Source organism: Schistocerca piceifrons, chromosome 2 (genome assembly GCF_021461385.2).
Source record: "Schistocerca piceifrons isolate TAMUIC-IGC-003096 chromosome 2, iqSchPice1.1, whole genome shotgun sequence".
NCBI classification, from domain to species: domain Eukaryota; kingdom Metazoa; phylum Arthropoda; class Insecta; order Orthoptera; family Acrididae; genus Schistocerca; species Schistocerca piceifrons.
This window is the reverse complement of record NC_060139.1, coordinates 728306612-728318722: the sequence shown is the minus strand read 5'-3', so window position 1 is coordinate 728318722 and position 12111 is coordinate 728306612. Positions and strand designations below refer to the sequence as shown.

The window sequence follows — 12111 nt, the reverse complement described above, 5'->3', positions numbered from 1 at the left end:
TTATGATAATTTATGGTTCAAAATGGCTCAAATGGCTCTGAGCACTGTGGGACTTTACCTGCGACCGTAGCGGTCACGCGGTTCCAGACTGAAGCGCCTAGAAACGCCCGGCCACACCGGCCAGCTGATAATTTATGAGAAGCTTAATGAATGATGAACAAAATTTATGTAGACAAAATTGAATGCCATTACGCATCTGCATCTCCGCTTGTATTTTTTCAAACATTCCCTGATTCTGTTTCCCTTCAGAAAAAACTCATAGAATGTGGGGCAAATGTAATACCGAAAATGCAGATAATATACCTCCTGCACTATCCAAAATCTTTCACCCTTTAATATCTGTTCATAACTTGTAATATACTGCTATTGCTGAAAATATGAGCTTTATTACAGAACCTGTATTTAATATATAATGGAGGTAATAGTGTATTTATTTGTGAAGTGAACGTGTATAATTGACTGTAATTGTAATGCAAATATTGCAAATTGCTGGCAGTAAGTGTGCTCTTGTATGGAGAGTCTCTGTCGCGCTGCAAGCAGAGAGAACACACAGCAGCTTGAGTCCCGAAAGAGTGCGGAAGTGTTTAACCAGCGACTTCATTTAACTTTGCTTTCGAAATTTGGTATTTCAGTATAAGTAACTGCAATTTCAGTGCTTTTTGATTCATTTCTCCTGTCGTGAACTGTTGTGGAAAAGTGACAATATCCTGTTGCCACACCTGTGATTATTTGTTTAATTTTCTCTGCCATTACATTTCTTAAAAGCACTCCGTCTTCAGGCCACAAGTGGTCCATCGGGACCATCTGACCGCCGTGTCATCCTCAACTGATGATGCGGATAGGAGGGACATGTGGTCAGCACACCGCTCTCCCGGTCGTTATGATGGTTTTCTTTGACCGGAGCCGCTACTATTCGGTCGAGTAGCTCCTCAGTTGGCATCACGAGGGTGAGTGCACCCCGAAAAATGGCAACACCGCATGGCGGCCCTGACGGTCACCCATCCAAGTGCGGACCACGCCCAACAGCGCTTAACTTCAGTGATCTGACGGGAACTGGTGTATCCACTGCGGCAAGGCCGTTGCCCCATTACTGTTCTTAGGGTTTATGATATTCATTACCTTAATGGTAGGGTGACCGTTTAATTACTCCTTTTATTTTGGTAGTCAGTATTTCATGTATTTTATGTACCCTTTTCCCCCGTGTGGTTCGTGAGCGATTAGGATTTCGATTAGGTTTAGGATAAATACTTTCTGCAGAAGTGTCTGTCGTACAGTTGTCTCCCATAAATGGTGTTACTTTCTTTCGATAACGATAGCCCTACTCGTAAAATTTCATGAGGCATACGCAATCACTGTCATTTATATTGCAAACCAAAAGGCTGATTAGGTAGGGGGAGGTTACAACCGCAACAGTATCGTTAAACTTCAGACATTTGTGCATTGTCAATTTCCATCACCACGTTTTACACATTTAATCAAATTTGCCTAAATCGCAGCAAAATGTGTAGAACAATGAATGCAACCATTTTTTCCTCCATCCCAGTTTTGTGTAAATAAGACTATTAATTACTGACTCCATTAATTTTTCTTTTATTAGGTGTGCCCAGTGTAGGTAAATGTTCGCTTTGGAGTTCAATGCTGATAACCTCGGTGATGAGGGCCCAAAAGCTTCTTTTCATTATCCAACAAATACTTCGCATTTTTGTGACGACTACAGTGAATAAACAAAGAACTGTTTTATTGTTGGTAAAATAAACATTATTCAAAAATAATCATAAGAACTGTGCTACAGAAACTGTTATAAAATATTTATTATCAACAGATTAAAGTCCCCGTTGGTAATAGTTTTCTGTAATGTAACACTGCCTTGATTTTCTTTACTTTACTATTCACTTGTGTAACAAAGGCATCTGCAACAGTTTGGCAGTAGTTATGAACTGCAAGTCTTTCAAAAAATTAATGATTTGAGACATTTTTGGTATGGTTTAAGAGTTTAAAATTTGTGTGTGTGCACTTTGGATTTGACGCTACGCGGTGCTACGTTCCCTTGTCATGGCTTCACCTGCTTATTCGTCGATTCGTCTGTTACGCAGGAAGGGCTGTCCAGACCGCCGTTACAAGCGGTTCTACGTGCAGCAAGTATGAGTAACTTCAAAATTTAAAAAAAAAAAAAACCGGCCGTGTGCCTTAGCTGCTAAAATTTTGACACTGTGTTTCTTTCGGTGTATTATTCCAGTGTGAAAAATTTCAGGGAAGATTTCGACATGTTGGATTGGACCATTCCCCTTGTCAACCCTGACCTGTTTTCTTAACTGTGTAAAATGGAACGTTGAATTACATGTACCTAAAATAAACCACTGTGCCGTTAATTAACTTAGTGTTTATTTTTAGCTGCACTGCGAAATGAGAATTTGTTATCATTACAAAAATGCACCTAGCTGTCCATGCAATAGTGAAAAGTGCGACAGCACGTACATGTTAAGATCTGCATTCAAACTGTGATGATAAATAATTATCAGTGAATTATTTTCAAATGAATGAAAGGTTGCTTTAAACTGAAATTATATTACGATTGTTTAATAACACAGAAATGGACTACTTTATGTTGAAAATTAAGTTTTTCATTTGACATTATTGTGAACAGTTCAAACTGATTCTGACAAACATTACTTGAGTTACGAAATTTACTCTTTACTTTGAACTGAAAGCGGAGGGTGACGAATAATAAATAAAATTCTGAACTCATGACCAGTAATTCGCCATGGATACCAAATGTAGATGCTGTTGACAAAAACACAATCTTTACACTACAATAATTATAAGGCTAGCGCATGCAGCAAATAAGAACTCTTTTCATGTTACCTTTTTCCAAATGTGCTGTCACTATTAAATCATCTCATAAGCATCATCTATCCTCAGTCACATCAGGGAGCATCTCAAAATTCATTCTCCATTCAGCACGTCCGCCGTCAAAGCTCCTCATTCACGGACCACACAACTCTCTCCCTCTCTCGCAGCAGATCTCTCTCTGACATCCTCTACTACTAACATTACCTCTGGTAGCCAAAGAGCAGCGTCTCACTCATGTATTCAGACATCCAAAACGTTCATCATGGCAAACATTTCAGACAAAACTGCCACCTCTCGCCGTATATAATCTTTTCAACTGTTTTCCTGAGTCTATTTCGCCACCATTCGTTCTACAGTCATCGCATTTCAGTCGACTGTCTGTGCTTTGGTATGATGCTCAAATGTCCCAAATGCCAATAATTCAGCCTTTCTCAAAGTCCGAAAGATAACGAAAAGCTGGAGATGTATGTCCACGGTATATTCTCTGTTGTAATCTCTTCCTGAAAGTACTCGCACCTTTCTCCATCTGTAGGAATTTTTCTTTTCCGAACTGAAAATAAATCCACGTAGCGATGATGCTTCAACCAACAAACGTCACAGGCTTGACAATACTGAAGTCACAGTTTGGTCCGTTTGGTGGATTTATTAATGGTGTAACATTTTCCATTTGCTTCCGTGTATTAGAACAAGCACGAGTTAGAAACATTCAGCACCCTGCCAGAGTGTATCAAATTCTGTATAGTTTATGTGGTGAACTCCATCCACTCCATCGAAATCCAGAACCTTTTAAAATTAGGTTATTTTTTAATGAGAATCAGCAAGGTAAGACGATAGTTTTTCCTAGCGCTAAACCGTTTCGTCGTGTACACGTATTTGACTTGTTCTACACATGCTAGAGAGCGCTCTGCACGGGCTCCGTGCGGTACAATGAATGCATCGTAACGTAACTCGCTCCACAGACGAGGTCGCCAACCCATTCCCGTGCGATGGCAATCCGGTTCGAATCCTGGTGATAGATGGAATTTCCGCTGCCATTATTTGGCTGGCACGGGGAGGAGAGGTGATGGCGTGTAGTTCCTGATCACCAGTCTTTGCGCCATTGTCCTGGATAGAATTCCGTGCCTTCCCGCAGTGTCTCTTGAAAGCCGGCCGGAATGCCCGAACGGTTCTAGGCGCTACAGTCTGGAACCGCGCGACCGCTACGGTCGCAGGTTCGAAACCTGCCTCGGGCATGGATGTGTGTGATGTTCTTAGGTTAGTTAGGTTTAATTAGTTCTAAGTTCTAAGGGGACTGATGACCTCAGGAGTTAAGTCCCATAGTGCTCAGAGCCATTTGAAGCATTTGTCTCTTGAAGTGAGGGCGTGTGACTTTGTCGATGGTGATCCGTCCCTCAGGTGGGGATATCGAGCTCGTCGGTTCCCTAGGCGATTTTTGAGAGGAGCAGGCTATGTTTCGGTACCAAGTTCCTCCTTTTCCCTTCACTTCTCCCTTGACAGAAACCCAACGCTACAACTTACAAGCACTCATCACAGTCCACACGACAAAGATAAAAGCTTCACAGTTAATAACTGGTCGGAAGAGCAACGACAAAGCACCTTCACCAGGACCTTGTCATGAGCGGCGGTGCAGGATTTCTGCACCTGCTTCCCCTACTCTCATTCCCTGAGTGTGATCATTCATCGCTATGTTAGATTGTGTGAGTAGTTTATGACTCATCTAATATGCATTGCCTGTAGTACATAGTTTGACATTCCCAAAAGGCAAAATACAAAACTCGTGGATCCTCAGAAACTGATGAAGATAAATTAAGATGGTGGAAGCTACTTGGTACAGATATTCTTGAGACGGAAACTGAAGAAAGTACTGGATAAATTGAACGGAAGGTACAGAGCAGATGGATGACAATCATGTCAATGCGGTTCATGGTTTTACTGAAAGGCTAATAAAATGAGAACGTTGGAAGGAGGACTACAGTTAAACATCCAACTGCGGTTGAGTTTTCTGTGGAAGTGGGTGGAAATCTCTTTGTTTACGTGAGTATTCGCCTTAAGTCAGTTTAAGTCAGTTATGAACACCAGTATAAACTAAACCCAGATGGTCCGACTGGAATTAGAGCCACACTTCTTTTAAATACGAGGGCGTGCTCAAAAGTAATGCCTCCGAATATTTTATCATAATCTCAGTATCAGTTGAGATATTACATAACATGCAAATTACTTTTTAGACTCCCCCCCCCCCCCTCACTGCCACAGGTTGCAAATCTCTACCACCAAAGGGCTCTGAATTGTTGCGTGTAACATGGCGGTTGGTAACGAAACGTATATGAGAAACAGCGTGCTATAGTCGAGTTTCGAATTCTAAGAATTCGCCCACACACGTCTCACCGTCTCCTCCAGCATGACAATGTCAGACTACAACGAGCGCTGCGCCCTGTGTTAACAACCCAACGCCCTGGATTCACTCTCTTCTGTCGTCCTCCAAACATTCCCGACTTGGCCCCATCCCATTTTCACCTGTTCCGAAAACTTAAATAACACCTTTGAGGACTTTACTGTGGTTGTGATGAAGCGGTGCAAGCACAGGTGAGGTTTTGGCTCCGTCAACAAGTCAAACTTTCTACAGTGACACTATCAACAAACTGGCCTTTCGCTAGAGAAATGTGTTCGCCGCCGAGGTGCCGATGTAGGGAAAATAAATACGTAGACATGAAGAATAGAGATGAAGAATGTTAAGAAAGTTTTATTTAAGAAGCATCAAGATTTTTCACATACGAAATTCGAAGGTGTTACTTTCCAGCACGCCCTCGCATGAGAATAACATCAAAAACACAGCGCCACCTTACTACATCAATAACGAAAGGTAAACAACTCTTCTTCTATGACAAAGACGCGAACGTACAAAATGCAGGGATGTACTGTCTGAGTATCATGTCCTGGGCACATATTGCAGAAAGAATAGACAACGGCCGTGTGCTACTGTACTAGAATCCTCAACAGTATTTCTTTTCCAGTACGAAACTGATAACATGTGTAGGATAATATGACCTCGTCTTATGCTCAAACGTCTAACAAAGAAAGTGTAGTTTAGGTATAACTGGCTACGTAGCAGAAATGCAGAGATATTCCATCAGCTTGCTCGTGTAAACAACTGATCATTTCTTACTACTCACCGTCGCCTTCTGAGCCCTCTCCATAAACTTTTAAGACCAACGCAAGGAGCAATATTCTTCAGTTTTATGACATAATACTTTTCTTAAGAGGATAAACCGAGCTCTAGTATGTAGGTCAACGAACATAAAGCCTGTTTTGAAGTTAGTCCTGCTTGTTATTCCTGCCACTCACGCAACATAAAATGTATAGTGGCACATGGGTACTAAAAAGCACGTTTCCCTATCTTCATACTTACCCTGCTGAAACCACTTTGGCTGCATGGTGTCTGAAATACGTGGATAGCGTCAAAGGTGTAAGATGCTACAGAAGAAAGCGTACACACTATCATATTCCACCTCAGTCAGTATGTGACAACGTTAAACATCGAGCAAAATAAGTGCATTTTAAGTGTAATAAGTATTCACCATTCTTGCTCTACTTAATAATTACTGAGAGGAAATGATTCCAAACAAATCATTTTTCATTGTCTTTCTCCTTTGATTTCGACTCGATTTCTATGGTCGGGTCTTTTATTTCTTGACTGAAAGACATTTATTCGCCTTTTTCGTCATTTATTAACCAAGAGAACAGCTGGTCGAGATGCAGGTTCTACAGACAAATGAGCCAAATGACAAACGTCCTCAGACCAGTGGCGTAGTTCCTTTGAAGTAGTCAGCTAATCACAGACCGACCTGCGTAGTATCTTCACAGTTCCAAAGCTAAAGCCACACACACCGCATTGGCGCGCAAAGCACTTTTTTGTAATCTCACATTTCCGGAAACATTTTCGTGAAACAAACCTTTCGTTATCATAATTTAAAAATTTTGGCATTAATTTTGACAAAAGTATACATTTTAGAAACATGAAAACTGCGGTTACAAAAATATAGAATTGGTTATTAAAATATGATCCAGTTACTGATATGTTTGACTGATAGAGCTGGTAAGTACTATATCACCTACTGCACTCCCATGACTTAAGCCCTCGTGACTTCAACTCGATTTCTAAACTGAATGAGAAACTTCACGGCATTCGCTTCAGAACTGCTACAAATTCGTCGGGCAGTAGACCGCGCCGCTCGAACTGTCAACACAACTGGCACTGCTAAGAGTATCCCACGACTTCCACATCGCTTGCAACGGGATATACACAATGCTGGTGACTACTTTTAAGGTCAGTAAGACATTGGAATACGCATCTATTTTGTACGAGCTGTAAATAAATAGTTGCCACTATTAAAGAACCAACCCTCGTATACAGGTTGGTCCATTGATAGTGACCGGGCCAAAAATCTCACGAAATAAGCATCAAACGAAAAAACTACAAGGAACGATACTCGTCTAGCTTGAAGGGGGAAACCAGATGGCGCTATGGTTGGCCCGCTAGATGGTGCTGCCATAGGTCAAACGGATATCAACTGCGTTTTTTTTTTAAATAGAAACCCCTATTTTTTATTACATATTCGTGTAGTACGTAAGAAAATATGAATGTTCTAGTTGGACGACTTTTTTCACGCTGTAATAGTCACAAACGTGTAAGTACGTGGTATCACGTAACATTCCGCCAATGCGGACGGTATTTGCTTCGTGATGCATCACCCGTGTTAAAATGGACTGTTTACCGATTGCGGAAAAGGTCGATATAGTTTTGATGTATGGCTATTGTAATCAAAATTATGTATGCTGCTCGGTATCCTGGACAACATCATCCAAGTATCCGGACCGTTCGCCGGAAAGTTACGTTATTTAAGGAAACAGGAAGTGTTCAGCCACATGTGAAACGTCAACCACGACCTGCAACAAATGATGTTGCCCAGGTAGGTGTTTTAGCTGCTTTCGTGGCTAATCCGCACATCAGTAGCAGACAAATTGCACGAGAATCGGTAATCTCAAGAACGTCGGTGTTGAGAATGCTACATCAACATCGATTGCACCCATACCATATTTCTATGCACCAGGAATTGCATGGCGACGACTTTGAACCTCTTGTACAGTTCTGCCACTGCGCACAAGAGAATTTACGGGACGATGACAGATATTTTGCACGCGTTCTATTTAGCGACGAAGCGTCATTTATCAACAGCGGTAACGTAAACCGGCATAATATGTGTGGTGTCACCGAAGGCCACCACACTTGCTAGGTGGTAGCCTTTAAATCGGCCGCGGTCCGTTAGTATACGTCGGACCCGCGTGTCGCCACTATCAGTGATTGCAGACCGAGCGCCGCCACACGGCAGGTCTAGAGTGACTTCCTAGCACTCGCCCCAGTTGTACAACCGACTTTGCTAGCGATGGTTCACTGACAAAATACGCTCTCATTTGCCGAGACGATAATTTAACATAGCCTTCAGCTACGTCATTTGCTACGACCTAGCAAGGCGCCATTATCAGTTACCATTGATATTGTGAATCATGTACCGGCAAGACCGACGTTCTTCATTAACGGATTAAAGTTAAGTATTCCACCAGCTACGTCCGTTTTTCTAAATTCTAATTTCCTTGTTCTATTCCAGACCTCACGCCAGCCTGCGTGAGATAAAACGCGTGCCTTTCTGCCTCCTCTAGTAACACGGTGTTGGCTCTCCTGCCAACCAAAACAATATGCACTATTGGGCTACGGAAAATCGACGATGGCTGCGACAAGTGGAACATCAGCGACCTTGGCGGGTTACTTTATTGTGCGGCATTATGGGAGGAAGGATAATTGGCCCCCATTTTATCGATGGCAATCTAAATGGTGCAATGTATGCTGATTTCCTACGTAGTGTTCTACCGATGTTACAACAAGATGTTTCACTGCATGACAGAATGGCGATGTACTTCCAACATGATGGATGTCCGGCACATAGCTCGCGTGCGGTTGAAGCGGTATTGAATGGCATATTTCATGACAAGTGGATCGGTCGTCGAAGCACCATACCATGGCCACACGTTCACCGGTTTTGACGTCCCCGGATTTCTTTCTGTGGGGAAAGTTGAAGGATATTTGCTGTCGTGATCCACCGACAACGCCTGACAACATGCGTCAGCGCATTGTCAATACATGTGCGAACATTACGGAAGGCGAACTACTAACTGTTGAGAGGAATGTCGTTACACGTATTGCCAAATGCATTGAGGTTGACGGACATCATTTTGAGCATGTATTGCATTAATGTGGTATTTATAGGTAATCACGCTGTAACAGCGTGCGTTCTCAAAAAAATGGGTCAAATGGCTTTGAGCACTGTGGGACTCAACTGCTGAGGTCATTAGTCCCCTAGAACTTAGAACTAGTTAAACGTAACTAACCTAAGGACATCACAAACATCCATGGCCGAGGCAGGATTCGAACCTGCGACCGTAGCGGTCTTGCGGTTCCAGACTGCAGCGCCTTTAACCGCACGGCCACTTCGGCCGGCGTGCGTTCTCAGAAATAAGTTCAAATAGGTATATGTATCACATTGGAACAACCGAAATAAAATGTTCAAACGTTCCCACGTTCTGTATTTTAATTTAACAAACCTACTTGTTACCAATTGTTCGTCTAAAATTGTGAGCCATATGTTTGTGACTATTACAGCGCCATCTACCACAAAGCGAAAAAAGTTGTCCAACTAAAATTCATATTTATTTACGTACTACACGAATATGTAATAAAAATGGGGGTTCCTATTTTAAAAAGAACGTAGTTGATATGCGTTTGACCTATGGCAGCGCCAGCTAGCGGGCCAACCATAGCGCCATCTGGTTTCCACCTTCAAGCTAGACAAGTTTCGTTCTTTGTAGTTTTTTCGTTTGACGCTTATTTCGGGAGATATTTGACCCGGTCACGATCAATGGACCACCCTGTATACACTCGTATCGACTACTATGGAAATTTACTTCCTTTGCCCACAAGTTCATTTTAACGAGTTAAGCAAAAATATGATACAAACATGTGTTTACTCTGTAGGATGTTACAAAATCACAAATGCACGGTCATTGAAGTCCCTCCCCCCCCCCTTCGAGTCCTTTTATATACCCCTCCTCTGCCTTTCCCCACTCCCTGTCGCGTCTGCCCAGAACCCGCCCACTCTTATGGGTCCTCCATCGGCTCCTTTCCCCCCTCCCCCTCACTTCGTTTTTTCCTCTCCTTCCCCCCTTTCCTTTCCCGTCATCTGTCCAGGTTGCCCCCATCTGCCCTTGGCTGTGGTATATCATATTTATGCCAATTTTGTAGTGCAATGTTCAAGTGAATGTTCAGTGTTGTTCGTCTTTCCAAAGTGTTGCGAACAGAAACCATGCTTTCTCTGTGTGTACATTTTATATCTCTTGCGAACAGAAACCAGACTATCGCCATGTTTTTTTAATTGTCTGTCATTTCTTTTATCTGTCTGCTTCATATGTATTTTATTAGCATCATCAACCCTTTGTTCTATGTTTTAAGTTCCACGATTCTACGCCATGTTACCATTTAAGTCTCCCATTATATCGCCTGTTTTTATTATTCATTATCTTCATCTTTGTAAAACAAATTCTGTAGGCTGAAGAGCGGCATACTACGCTGCTGCCAGCCGGCCCCCTTCGGGGGGAATCAAAACTCAATAAAAAAAAAAGTGATTGAAGTTGTAGAGGGTATTAAATACGTTAAGTTTTGCTTAGGGACCTATGTCCACAGACGGCCCGTTTCCATGTTACAAGAAAATATAAAAGAAATATTAGTATTTCTTGTAATTACAGTGACTGCTCTAAATCATGGACACAGTATTCGTTGTAAAATTATAACTAACATTCTTGGTTAAGAACATTTTTCCACAGCGCTTAATTTTGCAGCACTCACACAAATAGGTCTTCCTTCAAAAATGCTGGAGTGTCATTAACAGCACTCCTCAACAAATGGTCGACACAAGTGGTGCAGCAGTAAGCAGGAAGGTCGGAAGAGCACTTCCCCATTTGGCCGTCCTGATTTAGGTTTTCCGTGGTTTCATTGTATCGCTCAAGGAAAATGCAGAGATGGTTCAGATTTCCTTCCCCGTTTTCCCGAAACAGACCCTGTGTTCCTTTTCCAATGACGAAAGACGTTAAACCCTACCCTTCCGCCCTTATTTTCTTTCGACTGTTGCGTTGAGGTGTCCAACGAAAACTGCTAGACCTAAATCATGTGAAAATCAGGTTTCTTTAGTTATGTTCTGCTGCAGATCTTTAAAAAACTTCACCAATATTTCTTACAGCACACCATACAAGAAGACTACGTACAGGACACTGCGACTGGAACATGTCGCAAATGGGTAATAGATTATTAGTGATTACATTGTAATCTCAACTTCATGAAACCTCATGTTCAAAAATTGCAACACCTACTGCAATTTATTTAATAGACTATTTTAAGTAAATTATTGGTCAAGAGCTTATAGACAACAGTTTTAACAAGACACAGCGTGTTCTACTCCTGGAGAATCTGCGGATGGAAAGCGTAGAAGATGTTCGTTTGCCAAACAAGGGATAAAATTTAGTTACATCATGATGGCGCCCCTGCGTATACGACGTTTGGTATTATAACTCAAGGACACTATTCTGATGCTGTTTGGTTGTCTGTCACGCTGTAACTTGGGCATCATATTATGTGAAACTTACTAATCATACAAAACAATAGGATATGACGGATCAGTTGTTTGAATTATTGGAAATTTAATCCCAAATAGTACGTGTGTATGCCTAGTAGTGCTCTTCGAACGTTCGTGTTCTGGACTGGAAAGCTTAATCTTCTCAAATGACCTCGTAGTCGGCAGGATGTTAAACAATAACCTACCTCCCTTCCTGAAAATTTACACTAATTGCATCATGATCAAGCCTCTCTGAATTATACTGTATCCGCAAGGCACTCATTTTCTCCGGTTTATTATCCGTTAAGGCGTTTGGTAACACAATGGGTATAGTTTGTCAGCCCATGCAGGCTGTAAGTGAGCATTACCGGTTACTTTTTATTCCTGGAAAATATAAACAGCGTGAGAAATGTCCATCTGGTCCACTGAGGATGTAAACACGGACGTCCATTTATGTGAACCCAACTCCAGTAATTGAAAACATTATAGCCATCGCCTCTGGAGCATTGTCATTCCGCAGGGAAATACACAGTGCCAAACACACGCA

General features: G+C 42.0%; 1 pseudogene; it reads right to left on the bottom strand.

Annotated features, from left to right (window-relative positions):
* Positions 1–966: 966 nt before the first annotated feature.
* LOC124778696 lies at positions 967–1084 on the bottom strand (annotated as a pseudogene).
* Between the last annotated feature and the right edge of the window lie 11027 nt (positions 1085–12111).